This window comes from Macrobrachium rosenbergii, chromosome 25 (assembly GCF_040412425.1).
Source record: "Macrobrachium rosenbergii isolate ZJJX-2024 chromosome 25, ASM4041242v1, whole genome shotgun sequence".
Classification (NCBI taxonomy): Eukaryota; Metazoa; Arthropoda; class Malacostraca; order Decapoda; family Palaemonidae; genus Macrobrachium; species Macrobrachium rosenbergii.
This window is the reverse complement of record NC_089765.1, coordinates 37,070,719-37,086,909: the sequence shown is the minus strand read 5'-3', so window position 1 is coordinate 37,086,909 and position 16,191 is coordinate 37,070,719. Positions and strand designations below refer to the sequence as shown.

The 16,191-nt window shown below is 35.1% G+C and overlaps 1 protein-coding gene across 8 annotated transcripts in view; it reads left to right on the top strand.

The window, feature by feature from the left end:
* Dh44 (diuretic hormone 44) overlaps positions 1-16,191 on the top strand; it is a 358,705-nt gene that overhangs the window by 278,112 nt on the left and 64,402 nt on the right. The window lies entirely within an intron of this gene.

Below are 16,191 nucleotides of genomic sequence, written 5' to 3'. Positions count from 1 at the left end.
CTGACTAATGAAATATACTGTCCATGCATGCAAGAAGCTTTATCAACAACATAGAATTTATTAACTTTTCAGTTGTAAGTAACTATCATTCAGCAATATTTCTAAGTTTCGAAATACACTGTTTAAATAAAAAACAAATTCCTGCGTTATTCGAACTTACCTAATCCCAGAAACATGCTGGTTACACTAGCTGCTTGCTTGCTTCAAGGATCATTTTTGACGAGGCCTAGTGAACTTTTGCCTTATGGAAACAGCTTCTCAGGAAAAGTGCACAAACACTCACATGCTTACTTCACATGTTTGTTTTTGCATATCAGAATTGGAGAACTAGTTTTATACACGCGTGTGGAAACAGCAGATGAGTTCATTGATATGCAGTTATCCGGGTAGGAAATGGCTTCTATGTCATAAAACCATAATTAGTTCAGCGCTTCGTGACAATCGTTGTTGTAAATTATTGTAAGTCTAGTATATTGTAAACCTAATGCAATAAGGGACAGGTAAACCACGATGATTTCATCTTGACATACATTTACAATAGGACTTTTAGATTTCACATAGAAAAGTTTTGTCTCTAATGGGCATCTCTGTAAGTTAGTATTCGAATGGTAAGTCGCAGTTGTAAACTTTCCTTGACTGCTACTGAATTTTGTATTAAGAATCTCTGAAAATGTATCCGTGACAGAAAACATTCTAAGGCTGCGATATACTGTATATGGGCCTTAAGCTTACATCAGCATCTTCCGTTTTTTAACAGATATATTTGGGGTAAGGTTGCTAGCTCCATTCTGCACAAACACACACACACATATATACAGTATATATATATATATATATATATATATATATATATATATATATATATATATATATATATATATATATATATATATATATATATATATAGTGTGTGTGTGTGTTTTTGTATGTTATCAGTTTTAAGCCATTTGCCCTAACGTGGGGTGGCTTTCAAGAAAAAATGACAACAATCACCGAAACATTTACTCTCAAATTACCGAATCGCAGATGAGTCCTCTGTGCAGAAAACTCCCACAACTTTAGGCGTTTCCTACACTTTCACAGAGGGTTCTTCTGCTTACCCCAAAACCCCCCACACATACTGCGCCATTCACCTCTATATTTGGCGCCGACTCTGGCTTCCTGTATGTTGAGGCCCCTCCTTTCCAATAGCTCTCTTAGACTATATATCCTCTTTAGGCCTTCCTCTCTTCTTTCGTCCCAACACTTCTGAATTTTACAATCTTTTTACCATTCTTTTAGGTCAGTCCCAAAATACTCTCATCCATATGATTTCTTGCACGTGCCCTTTTACAACACTTTCTGTGTAAATCCACATTTATCACTCTTACAGTGCTTCTTGTACAACAAATACTATGTAAGTAATTCATCTCAGTTGAAAGAAAGCTGGAGATATCTATATATATATATATATATATATATATATATATATATATATATATATATATATATATATATATATATATATATATATATATATATATATATATATATATATATATATATATCCAGTATTTCTTCCAATCTTCTAGGCTAAACAAGAACTGCAACTGTTGTGCTGTATTTGTTCAACCATTACCAGTGGAAGTGCATTTTAGTATGTAGACAGTACTTCCCTAATAGGTGACTCCAGAGAACAGAGGAGTCAGTGACCAGTGCCACGTTCATACTTTAAAATTAGCCGCATCGCGCACCTACTTAGAAGGGTCTTGAGTACATTTCAGAGCTTCCTGCACACACACACACACTGAGCATCTGTCTTGCACCCGCTGTCTTGCATGTTGGGCAGTTCCTCTCATTTGCCTCCTCCATCTTACCTATCATTGCCTCCTCCATCTTACCTATCAAGCCCTGCCTTGGTCTGTCTCCCACCTTTTCTCCTAAAACCTCTTGAATTATACACTCTTCACTAGCTTCTCGTCGTCCAGACCTCGAAGAACACTTCCTTCCTTTATGCTAACCTTTAATTACTTTTGCGAGACTCAAAATTACTCACTCCTTTCAGTTCGTTTTGTACCATATTAACATATAAAACACAAACAGTTCGTCTCAACACCAACAAATTTCCTTTTATTTTTATTTTAACGTCAGGAATTCTATGCCATGTCCTTCATACATTCCCTACACTGGCATCTATAAATACTCCAAATCTTTACTTTATTTTACCGTATTTATTTATTTTTTTGCCAAAAACTCTTGTTATCTTCTATCCTCTACTTATTCTGTGACCCCTCTTCCTTCATCCTACCGTTATCCTAATATTAACCCTCAAGCACCTGTGCGAATTGGATTGGCTTCCATTCCTCCAATGTGCATATTATATATATATATATATATATATATATATATATATATATATATATATATATATATATATATATATATAATATCATCTTCATGAAAAGAGGAGCAGTTATTTCGTTTTTCTTAGGAAGTTATTAATCAAAGCCGTATCCGTATTCATCGTCGCCCTTTTCGCCTTTGTCGTTTATGAAAGACTAGATTGAAGTTGGAAACTACTCAGAGAAACTGTAACACTCTCTCTCTCTCTCTCTCTCTCTCTCTCTCTCTCTCTCTCTCTCTCTCTCTCTCTCTCTCTCTCGTTTTCTTTTCTTCTCTTTCTTTCTTAATCGCCATTTCTTTAATTTAGGCGGAACTGATGCTTTTGTACTGCGTTATTTTTGTCTCCTTTGAATGCAACTTGACAAGAAAGAAGAACATTTGTTTGTATTTTTTATTGTTCGTATGGTGATTGCAACGTGGAGTTCCCCTTTATATCCTTTATGTCTTGCGAAAGTCAGTTTGAAGGGTGTATGTCATTCAGAAGAAAACGTGGCGTTAAAGGTATGAATGATTTCTATAGAAAGTGGAAGAGCGGATGGTTGCAACATATTTGCTTTGGCCTAATATAAAATTCTTTAGACGGTATTTGTATGGTACTTGCTATTTGAGGTTTGTCCCCTTTGATTCTTTGCCTTTTCTTATCATATATTTTTCTTATTTTTATTATTTTTGTTGACAAGACAGTCTTACACTGTGGTCAACTCCTTGTGCCAATATTTGCCTGCAAAGTGGGTCGGTAGGGTATTAGATTTAGGCCAGTGTCTTGTTTCCTTTTCTCTCAGTTCCTTGTGTTAATCGCTGCCGCCAAATGCAGATCATTCTGCTTAAGGACTAAAAATGTCACACTGATCCATTATTGCCTGCAACAAGAAAATTCAGTTATGTAGATTGCAAATCTGGTAGAGATCGTTGCTAGCAGCTGCATGTGTTGACGGTTGGGGGGACATTTTCTCTCTCTCTCTCTCTCTCTCTCTCTCTCTCTCTCTCTCTCTCTCGTTGTAATCTTCAGGTTATATCTTAGTCACCTAGTAAAATGCTGCAAGCTTAGGAAAGATTCGAATGTATTCAATATTTCCAAAATATACTTCAAAATATGAATGTTGGCCATAGTAGTGATTGTGTCAGATGAACATTTTATATTTTCAGCCGTGTGCAGAGAGAGAGAGAGAGAGAGAGAGAGATTGATTGATTGATTTCGACAAGTTTAGATCAATGTGTTTTTCAAAAATGAGTGTGATCATCGCCATGTAATCTTTTAATAGTATCGTCACCCACATCCTCACTGGTCCGGCATTCTCCACTGACCTGCCGGACGTTTCTTTCTTGTGCCCTCGTTTTGAGGTTGATCCAATTTTCCGCACCAGCATCACTGGGTACTGCCCTTCCTCTTTGCCACAAAATGAATGACTTTCCCCAGAATGATGGTCTAATAAAATTAGCAACATTGAACAGACTTGCGGACTCAGTTGTGTTTATTATGTTGAAAAATTTACCATTTAATATCCACGAATATTCTTTTAAGTATTCATATACTTTGGAATTCATTGTGGCAGGATTTTATGTCCTTAAATGATTATTCTTTTCTCTCATAATTTGACAACAGAACACCTATGGTCATCGACGCCTGTTCAGTATTAATTTAATTACGTAACAAATACTGATAGAATTGAAACTTAATCTTGACGCCGTTTTTGTCTCTAAAATGAAGAAAAAAAATCTTCCATATACCTTTAACTCGTATCTTATATGGCAACCATATAAGATACAAATTAAAGACGAAATTGCGAATTCTAACCGAATCTTTTTATCCGGATGCTTAAATTGTTTGTTAATAAAGATATCTCGAACAAAAACAATAGAAAGGACATATTTTGTGCTTATGACTCATTTCAAGAGAAGTATTCAACGAATGAAAATCGATTCCTAAATACGTTTTAAAAGATTTAAGCGGAACCTCATTTCCATCAAAATGTTCAATAAAGAGAAAAAAAAAAGCAGAAAAAAACCGATTTATAGACAACAAATGTTTTATGAGTCTTTGTAACCGTGATAGAGAAATTAATTTGAGCCACGATAATGGAAATTCCAGAAAAAGATAAATGAAAACATTGGCTGTTATCTACTAATTATTTTTTCATCCTTTCACTCTTGAGCAAAGCGTTTCAAAGAATACAATGCTCTCTCTCTCTCTCTCTCTCTCTCTCTCTCTCTCTCTCTCTCTCTCTCTCTCTCTCTCTCTCTCACACACACACACACACACATACTAAAGCTCCTATTCAGTTAGATCAATCTTCGTCAGTACAAGTCTTTAATTTTTTTATTTCATATGATTTTCTAAAATTTTAATTGATATTATTTTTCAGAAAAATGAAATGCTCTTAGTTTTATCAAATTTTCAGTTAGAGCGCATCAATTGCATACAGTTAGAAAATAACTTTTAATAAAAATAGTCATATTTTTAAGCGCATTCTTCGAATCTTATCTGAGTGACATTTCACGAAGCCACAAGAAGCGGGTCGTCATTAGAGGAGGTATTTAGGAGTTGAAGAAGCGCTGAAAAACTTTGATGAGGACGTCAAAATAAGAATATGCTTTCAAAAGGCCTCTCTCTCAATTGGTCGTTTCTCAGACGTTCTCAAAAATGAGTTCCCCCAAACTTAAAAAGTTTTTCAGGAAAAAAATAAAGAAGAAAATTCCTAAAGTTATGAAACTTCAATCGCTAAGGAGGCTTGGAAATATTTGTCCTGATATATTTTATATTAGCCTTTTAAATCAAGTTTTTTTTCGCCTCCTCCTCCTCTTCTCGCTCTTCTTGATAAGCCGTCAAGGAGGTTGATGAATCCCCGATGAGGTCTTGTGATCCATCGGTCTGGCTGAGCAATGTTTACCAAACAGGCGAGATGTATCTCGCTCGGAAACGATGAAGTCTCGAACGCGAAGCCTTCCCCTGAATGATGATAATGCTGATGAAAATTATGCCCCTATTTACCTATAAACATCTTCATGATTCCCGCTGCTTATCTGTTCATAGCAGTTATGTTTTCATTGTTTAATCTGTTCGTAACAATACCGTTTTACTTAGTTAATCAGTTTGTAGCTATTCCGTGTTACTTAATCTGCTTATAGCTTCCCGTTTTAATTAATCTGTTCGTAGCAATTATGTTGTCATTAATCTGTTCGTAGCAATTCAGCTTTAATTAATTAATCTATTCCTAGTCATTCTGTTTTATTTAATCTATGCATAGCCATTCTGTTTTATCTAATCTATTCATAGCTATTCACTTTTACCAGTCTTATTGTTGTATTTGCATTGCCTCATCCCGGGGAGGCTTATTGCAAGCCAATTACAGTTTCTTTCGGATTTAGGTTAGGCAAGGGTGGAATCCCACGTGTTTTATGGCTGGGAAATAACTCGGGTAAAGCGACAGAATCCTCCCTCTGATGGCTGGCTATGTTTTATTTTCGTTCATTTGTCACTGTTTCCATGAGAACCGGTTTTAACATTTTTATTTTTGTCCCGTATAAAAATCGGTCTTTAAAAGCTTTCGTGTTCAAATAAAAAAAGAGTGTTTTATTTCTTAAATGAAATGGGTTTTTTTTTTATTTTTTTAATTATTTGCTTTTGGTGCTTTCCGTAAGGAAAATAAGAACGATCTTTAAAAGCTTTTTTTCTTTAAGTAAAAAATTACATTTGCTTTTTAAATGAAAAGTTTTTTAAAAATTGTTCTGGTTATTTACTCTTGGTGCATGATATTTCCTTAAGGTATGTTACTCGAGCACATTTTTTCTCGTTTGAATAAAGGAAATTTCATGCTGATCTTTGTAATAAATGGCCAGTATATGCGCTCCATATATATGAAAATGATGGGTTTCTGTGTGCGAAGTTTTGACGTCGAGGTGCTGAAAGGTGCCAGAAAATATGCTCGCGGAATAAAAGACCCTTTGGTAGGAAAGAAAACAACGAGTACAAACATGAAAATAATAAACGAAGCTTCTGTAGAGCTTTGCATTTATGTCAGGTGCACCGCTGCATACTTTCTAAATTATATTTGGGACGTTCATTTGTAACATAAACTATTCGAAAGCGTGAACTATTTCAATAATGTGTGGGGAAGCTCATTGTACCTAAGCTATCGAATATTGGTATGGAAATTTGAAATATTTAAAATTTTGCGTGTGTGTGTGTGTGCGCGCAAGAGAGAGAGAGAGAGAGAGAGAGAGAGAGAGAGAGAGCAGGCTGGTGTGTGTGTGCGTATAAGTACTTATTGATAATGGCAGGAATGTGAATTCATTTTTATTTCACACATTTCAAGGAAGATATTTCTTGTGAAGTGTCCGCTTTCATTGGGTTGTGCATATGCTTTAGGTTCTCAGATAGTTTTGTTTATTGTACATTGTTTTGTGGATCATATAGTCCTGTGAAATTAATTATATATGTACATACATAAATACATTATATATATATATATATATATATATATATATATATATATATATATATATATATATATATATACGGTATATGTATTTATAGGTTTATGAAATATTCGCAGTTCTCCTGAATTGTCAAATATGTACAGATTTCTGAAGTATACAGTTTTCTAATGTACGTTTTTCACTGTATGACTACAATGCACATTTCACGTTCCCAACCTGGCTTGCATGAATATTGTATATTCTGAGTCGTGAGTATGTGAAATTGAATTTGTTATTTTTTTTTATTTAGATGGAAATTTGAAATGAATTGTTATGCTGACCAAAGATTAATGCCGGGATTTTTCTCTCTCCCTTTTTCTCGCGGTAGAATGGTAGAAGTTTCAACGTAATGGGATTCTCTCTCTCTCTCTCTCTCTCTCTCTCTCTCTCTCTCTCTCTCTCTCTCTCTCTCTCTGAAAAATGGCCTCTCGACGTAAATTGGAAGTTTAACTCGTTGCAAGGGGTGACAGAATAGAATAAAGTATGTTTTCGGGAAACTGAAAATAAATTTAATTTGAAATAGCACTGACAACATTTCTTCCCTTCAAAGATCTGATCGAAGTTTTACTGGTCTGTAGCATATTTAGAAGCCATGGTAAATTTTAGCCTCTCAAGACCCCAAGATCTTCATACCACCGATAATAAAGGTGAAAATGGATATATAGAAAACTAATGTGCTATAGGATCGTCGCATTAGGCTGTAGTACCCACTTCCCGTAACCCTCTTATCTTTAAGTTGGTCTTATTATTTGTTGTTTTTGCTCGTGTGCATTGAACAAGCTGAATAGCCATTGTTGATACCACACAGCTATCATGTTAAGTAACAAAGTATTGAAGAACTGAAGGAAGCGGGAGAAATAAAATCGAATATGAATTGAATTGACATAATGAAGCGGAAGTAGCGACAAAGAGCTGAAACAATCATGTCCACAGATTTGCATAACATTACTAGAAAGATTATTCTTCGTTTCATACCAGAGGAAACCAGCATTTTAGGGCCTTCATGCTAAAAATAGTAAGCTGAGAGACTATCTGATTAAACTTACAATATCCTATGAACCACTGAAAGAAAGATTATATGTGACCTGGATATTATATATAGGAACTGCTGAAGTTGGTGTAGTTGGGCGTTGACCCCTTACAGTCAGAGTATGAAGAGTTTTTAATAATGGAGTGTGTATGTAGACCTTTCTCTCTCCCTTCAGTGAAGTTGATTGTGCCTCTTTTGATAGCTCTAGTGTCAAAAAGTTCTCCGGCCCTAATATGTAACAGAGATGATCCCTTTTCGATGAAAGGTTTGTAGTATGGTCCATTAATACTTCAGCACTCTTGGTAACATCGATTTTTAAAGTTCTTTCCATTTCTGACGGGCAGAGGTTTATTACTCCTGCTTAAATCACCCAGCCATCCTTCAGCTGTTGATACAGTTTGTTATTCTCACATGTGCTTAAGAAAACCGTATAAGAACTTAATTCTTTATTTTATAATTTTTAAGAATGGAATGAAGGTATATTTAGCGCACACACATAAATACACACATATCTATATTTATACACACACACACACACACACATATATATATATATTTATATATATATATATATATATATATATATATATATATATATATATATATATATATATATATATATATATATATATATATATATTATATATATAAAGATAGATATGTAATATAAATTATGTATTACCTTGTCAATATCTGTTCTAAAGGGGCTTGCCAGAGACTCGTGACTCTCAGATTTTGGAATTCTGCCTCTGGTTTTTTTCCTTCATGCCTAAAATCTGGTTTACAAGACATTGGTATGTAGCTTCCTTCTAGGTTAGGCAACACTCATTCACGTTGCACCAGTCATTTTTATTTCACCGATCTATTCCTATTTTATGTGCCATTTATAACCACTCTCTTCAGATTGACGAACATTCCCCAGCCTATCTACCTTTGCTTATTTTATTGTCAAGTGACAATACGGTTTCATCCTTGTCCTATTCCCGGTCGTTGTAGTTGTTCTCAGCTGGATAATCTGATTTCTTGTCGATCTCCCTTGAGTCGTAGGAAACCTTACATCTGGCTGGATGAAGAACTGATTTCATTACAAGTCATAGGTCATCGTCCTTCCCTTTTTACCCATTCCGTCGAACATTCCCAGTTTCCTTTACGCCAAGTCCACTCTTCGTTCCACTGTTTACGTTGCCTTATATATATATATATATATATATATATATATATATATATATATATATATATATATATATATATATATATATATATATATATATATATATGTATGTATGTATATATACATATACATATTTATACACGCACAAACACACGCTTACATTTACACTTGTGTGTGCATCTTATAATAAGCAAGCTCTAAAAGAACAGTCACTACATATATGAAAAAAGAAGATAACATAAGAAGTGAGAAGTTATATTAATATAGAACCAATTAGATATATCAGTAAAGTGACGAAAGGAAATATAAACATGTTTAGGCGAAGGTTTTAAGTGTATTAATAGGACAGAGCCCCAAATGGCCCTTTGTTTGGGATTCATTTCTTGCTAGAAAACGACAGCACCTTGGCATTCAAACACCCATGACTCTCTTTGCCTTTATGAGTGGTAGACGAAAGTTCAGTGTTCTCATTCATTTTGTTTAGTATGTTTTATCTCTCTCTCTCTCTCTCTCTCTCTCTCTCTCTTACATGTGTTCGCTTATTGTCCTATTTGTTACTACTCTCTCTCTCTCTCTCTCTCTCTCTCTCTCTCTCTCTCTCTCTCTCTCTCTTGTCTTGTTCGTTTATTGTCTCTGTTTGTTTTTTCCTTAAGATCGATAGCGCCAGTGCTCAGAGCGTTTGGGTTGTTGATGCATTTCCGAAGCAAAACGTCAGAATGAATCGTTGTTTTGATACACGAAACAGCGATAGCATTGGACGAACAGTATATAATTCCCAATTCATTGTTGTAGATGAATTCTCGTACGTGTGCGCGTGCGCTTATATTTACGTTGAAGTGTGAATGTATGATATGTATGTATGTGTATATATATGTGCGTATATATATAAAATATATATATTATGTTTGTGTGTGTGCGCTTGCGCATATTCATTTATGCACACATTTACGTGAGATTACTGTTTTGTTTGATTTTATATGTTTATGTTGCTATAATCTATAAAGACATTTACTGATAGTTTTTGTAATCCTTCAAGCTTGCTGTTCACGTTGGGACCCGGCTTTTAGTTGGCTGTGTTTTATGAATGAAGATCGTTGTTTGTTGAAAGCGCTTTTATTAAAGGGAGAATAGCTTTTCCGAACTCCATTTTATATTCGTCTTTTTTGGATGTTTATTCCAAGACTAATCTATATCGAGACGAGCAATGAATTTTTCATTAGTATACTATATGTGAAGCTTTCCATGCAAATTATTTTGTTTTAGACATTATTCCTTTATCATCGGTACAAAATGTAAGTAACCTCAGGTACACTAGTTTACGTATCATACATCATGTTACCATCCTCCAAACACAGTATAAGTGACACCCTTTTCATCATTGCACTCTAGGGTGTAAACCTTCCTCTCCCCCCCTCTCCCCGGTTAAGCTAATAAATCTCTCTCTCTCTCTCTCTCTCTCTCTCTCTCTCTCTCTCTCTCTCTCAGTGATGTTGATTGGACGCAAATGACATTCACTTGTTTTTTTATCTTAGATTTTTAAATACTTATTTTTATCGTCATCATTCTTGAAATTTGTAATAAACTATCCCTGTTGTTTTTTTTGGTTTATGTAAATATGCCATCAGAGAGGATGGTAATATAAGAACGTTCAGTTCCTTATGTTGGCACCTGGGATGAGAGAGGCTTGCCCCGTGCTGGACGACGGCTAGTTTTATATTCATATGTGGATAAATATTGCGTTCGATTGATATTAGTATATTTAATAGTAATTCACAAAGACCTCATATCTGTATATGTCTGTCTGTCTATCTATTTATCTATCTGTCTGTATATGTATATATATATATATATATATATATATATATATATATATATATATATATATATATATATATACAGTGTGTGTGTATATGTACATATAATTACATGATGTGAATATTACAGTTAGAATCTATTTTATAGTTATTATTAAACGTTGGAAGTTTGCTTCAGTCTTTTTTAGGCACTCGGGTGTAGACGAAATGGTGTTTATTAAAAAAGTGTACTTATTTATAATGAATGAAGAGAATAATATATTTGAGGGAAGGAGGCACATCGATTGCTTTGTTGAGCAAGTCATGTGACAGTGCGGAAGGCAGGAGAATAGCAACTTTCCTCCCCCAAACTTCTTGCTCAAAGTCACCCTTAAGTCTCGGGTCTTCGTCGAATCTGGGGAACTTAAAGTTGATACTACTTTTTTCCTGTGGATATTTTACACCAGCTTTTGGGGGAACTCTAAGGACTTTAGGATTGGGATCGCATCGAGTGTATTAGCTCTCTTCCCACGGTCCGCACGGACCCTTTTCAGCTGTGCATGTCGGTGCTGCCTGTCAGTCTGGATTGCTCTTTTTTAACCGAATTGTTGGGTTCGTTGTTTGTTTAATTATTGCAGTGAAGTAGGAAATGTCGAGGCACTTCGTATTCCTGCATAATTTTGTATCTCTCTCTCTCTCTCCTTGGTCGATAGTGTAATTTATCGTTCATTATAATTAGGTTTCATCAGTGGTCAGAATTCCGGTAAATGGTTTCACTTTCCGCGAGACGTTCCATAATTTTAGTGTCTATCATACTTCCGTGGAAACACTGATACTGGCGGAACGCAGCTCGAATGTGCTGGCAATTCAACGCTTTGCTTTAAAGGTCCCTTTTGAGGAGTGTTATAAAGTCCACCGGAAAACTTTTGAAAGCGGTGTCCATAATTCTTGTGTAGGAGATGGCAGGGGGTTAGCGTCCCTTTGGTGACTAAAGAAGATCCCTGTTTTTCTTGTGGAAGGTAAAGGAAGAAAATTGATGTTTTGTAAAGGCGGTGGCAGCCAGTTGCAGATGGAATAGGATTTATGATTAAATTTGACATATATTTTTCTCTGGATAAAAAAATGGAAATGTTAATATTAAAATACTACCTGATGAGGCAAATGTGACGATGTAATGAAAAAACCATTTTAATAGGATGGACACTAAGTATCCATGCTAAACTGTTTTAATAATGATAATAATAGGATAGATAAGGCTATGGTGCTTGAAGTTATAAAGAAGTGAATATCCTTCTGAAGAGGAAGTTACGTATTACTGCGGAGAGATACTCAATTAAGATAAATGCCATTTTAAAGGGATGCTGCAGGACATTGCTGAAGCCCAATGAAGTAAATTAATGACATTTCCAATTACAGGGATGGTAATTTAATTCTTGTAGAAGGTGAAAGGAAGATTTATTTCTTGTACGTGAATGTCAGAGTTACTCAGAAGAGAGATAAAATCCTTTTAATGAAACGAAAACAAAATTCTTATAAAATGGGATTTGAAGCCATGTGATTAAAAGATGAAGGTAATTCCTAAAAACGTCTGTAATTAATGCCCTCCTGTCGTGTTATCAAGCATAGTGTAATAATGATCCCTTTTAAAAGAATTTCATGGCAGTGAGGCAAAAGAACATAGAAAGATATTGAATTCTTTGGCAGGTTAGTTAATGATGCCGATTTGTTAGAGTGACGGGAGATCGTGTAAATCTTTTTTTCAAGCCGACACAGAAACGGATTAAGCACAAGCAAATGAAAGAGAGGAAGTTTGTTATTGAGCCGTATGGAATGATGTAGTATAATATGTTGTGGTGATATTATTATAAGTTGTCTCCTTTTGTTAGAATTGGGATAGTTTTTTGTGACGATTGTGTTATTTTTAGCTGTGATATGTAACCATGACAACTGATTATCCCTCTTAGCGATTGTGTTATTTTTAGCTGTGATATGTAACCATGACAACTGATTATCCCTCTTAGCATCTTCTTATGACATGGATGCTGATGTAACAAAAACAGAAATGGAAGTACTGTATCCTCATTTGAAGGATGGTGACGTGACTGATAGTAGTCTGATGAGGTTCTGAATGTTAGGGCGGATGTTAAAACCAGCATGAAGTCTTGAAAGATGGAAGTTGCTCGTATACATAGTATAGTTTGTCTTAAAGCGAAGAGATTGTTTTAGTAACTAAGAGCCCCATAAAAAAAATAAATATCAAGGCATTTAAATTGAATTTTTGCAGTTCCGGAATTGGCAAGAAAACATGTCAATGATAAATTCATCTATGCTGACTACTTACTTCGTAAGTACTGACAGGAGGACATTTGAAATAGCAGTCGGAAGGACAAGAGAATATCAATATTAAGTGTCCCCAAACTGAAATGCGGGACCTTCTAAATTAAAACTCTCTCTCTCTCTCTCTCTCTCTCTCTCTCTCTCTCTCTCTCTCTCTCTCTCTCTCTCTCTCTCTCTCTCTCTTCTATGAGAAATCCAAGAATCAAGTTCAACGTCAGTTACCATATTGTGGAATCAGATGAGATCATTATGTATATTCTAATTATCATCATTCTCACTCTTCTGATGCACTGCTCAGGTCTTTGAAGTGCTTTCTTGAAAGGAGCTTAGGATTCGCTCATTCTGTTGGCATCTCGGTCTTCATTGTGATCTGTTGCCTGTCACACGAGGCTCCCAAGTTCTCTCGCAAGTTTTCAACAGAGCAGATTGATAGCTCCATGCCACTATCCTGGCTAAAGCTCATGTATCAACGACGCGTGACTTTCTTTTGTTGGTGGTTACCAATCCAATCTGTGACCTGATCCAAGTTATTTTCGGTATTTAACTGACAGTGAGACCTATAGTGTAAAAGAGGTTATTATATATTTTGTTTTACCTTTGCACTCATATATTTAAAGTGCTTTATGGTTACCTTTGCACTCATACATTTAAAGTGCTTTATGGTTACCTTCGCACTCATATATTTAAAGTGTTTTATGGTTACCTTTGCACTCATATGTTTAAAGTGCTTTATGGTTACCTCTGCACTCATATATTTTAAGTGCTTTATGGTTACCTTTGCACTCATATATTTTAAGTGCTTTATGGTTACCTTTGCACTCATATATTTAAAGTGCTTTATGGCTCCCTTTGCAATCATATATTTAAGTGCTTTATGGGCTGTTATTTCTGCATTTATTAAATCCCGTTCAACCTAATTTCAATTTCCGCACATCCTGTGATTTATTAAGGCCATTCATATTTCATTTCAATTCCAAAGGGCTTCTCATGTCAAGAATTTTAACGTTCCTCTACGACAAAAAGTAAACTTAGATATTTTATATATGTCTGTTAAACATGATTACAACCATTGGTATTCTGTGATATGAATCCAATTCTCTTTTATTGGGCATGTCATATAAATATAGAGGTTTTTACTGGGTATATCTTATCGAGTCACTTTAATTCGTACGCTGTACAAATTTGTTCCTATAAATTTATTATGAGGTCAGTCTTTTTACAATTTATGCAATGTAAAATCAGCCATTGTATTTATTGCACACGGCTTACGTAATATAAATGAGGTCATTTCTGTTGTTGCTGTGGGATAATAGATTGACAGTGTCTTTCTCAAATGCATGAATTCTCAAACGATTTGCAGATTTCGGCGGGTTTTTTGTCAAGATCAGTTTCCCGCATAGCTCGCAGGGAAGAGTGATGTCGATGTCTTGTGTTTCGTATTGGATATTCCAGTCTTTCGAGTGCACGTCAAGGGCGTCCCTGTTGCTCCTGCTTTTGCAAGATAGGACTCTCTCTCTCTCTCTCTCTCTCTCTCTCTCTCTCTCTCTCTCTCTCTCTCTCTCTGTTCTTGCAGCATAAGTTGTTCTATTTTTTTTATATCGACTATTTTGAGCAGTGATAATACAGGACATATCGACATAAAATGTGTTGAGCAACATTTTTATCGACTCCAGATGCTAATTTCTTTTTTACCATCTAGTAAATAGGAAAATAGCATCTATGATTTATTCATTATTATCATTTCCGATAGCTCGGCCTAGAAGCTTGAGTTCTCCCAGTTATTAAAGTAATTTTGAAAAGACTCTCATCACTTGATGCGAAAATGAAAGGTCAGTATTCTTTGGATTTTTGTGTTTGATAAATGCCAAGCTGAATCGAAGAAAACAACACCTGAGTAAGGTTGGTTTTCAAGAAAACAAAGTTGACGTGTCTTCGTACCCTGAAACGTTTTAGGGAGACAAGATACGGTAAGACCTATTTCGACTATTTAATGGACAAGTCTTTTTGCATTTACTCTCACTGGTATTGTACAGTCGTAGACGAAATGGAAGCTGTTATATTTAAAACAAATAACAGGTTTCTCATACGTATATGGAGTCTTGTTATTTTCTCATTAATTAATCCCATGGTTCCTTTTTTCTTCTTTAATATTTGGGTATCGTAAATTGCATGAGCAATTAGGTGGTATATGAATCACTATGTGCAGTTAACTTCTGCATAATAAGAGAATGAAAATTAAATATTCATAAATAATAATGGTGTTTGTCATTTTAATTTTCATGATACATAACTAGGACTGAGTGGTTAGAAATATGGTGTCATCAGTCTGAATGCTGCGTTTTAACAGTTTTATATAGTTGAAATATGAAACAGAACATGTTGACATTTTTACTGCAGTTCGTTAACACTCGGTTATGTGTTTTACGTTGATAAATGCTTTATTTTTGAAATATTAAATAATTCATGGATGTTACATCCCATACATCACCTCTCTCTCTCTCTCTCTCTCTCTCTCTCTCTCTCTCTCTCTCTCTCTCTCTCTCTCTCTCTCTCTCTCTCTCTCTCAAGTTTGAGAATTAACTAGAAAGTCTGCCCCTAGCCATGAAAAACAGAACATCTTTTAATAGTGACAAATTCAGATGCATAAAATTTGGTAAGAAATCTCGGTATTTCGAGCTTTACCTCCATACTGATGGAAAAGCCAGTACAACAAAGAATCAAGTAAAAGACCTGGAAGTCTTCATCTGAGACTATCTAACAAGGTCTACTCACATTGACAGAATCATTGCAAGCCGCCGTAAGTTGTCGTCATGGATACTGACGGCAATTTCAAACCAGATTAGACCACACCAAAATAACTTTGACCTGGTGAATTGACTTGAGGGGATGCTACGCAACTTCAAATACGTTGAAAACTTTCACAATATTCCTTATTGTATTAAACTTAAGGCAATGAAGCTCAGTAGCACCAGTTATTATTATCTTTTTCAGAAGACTACCCT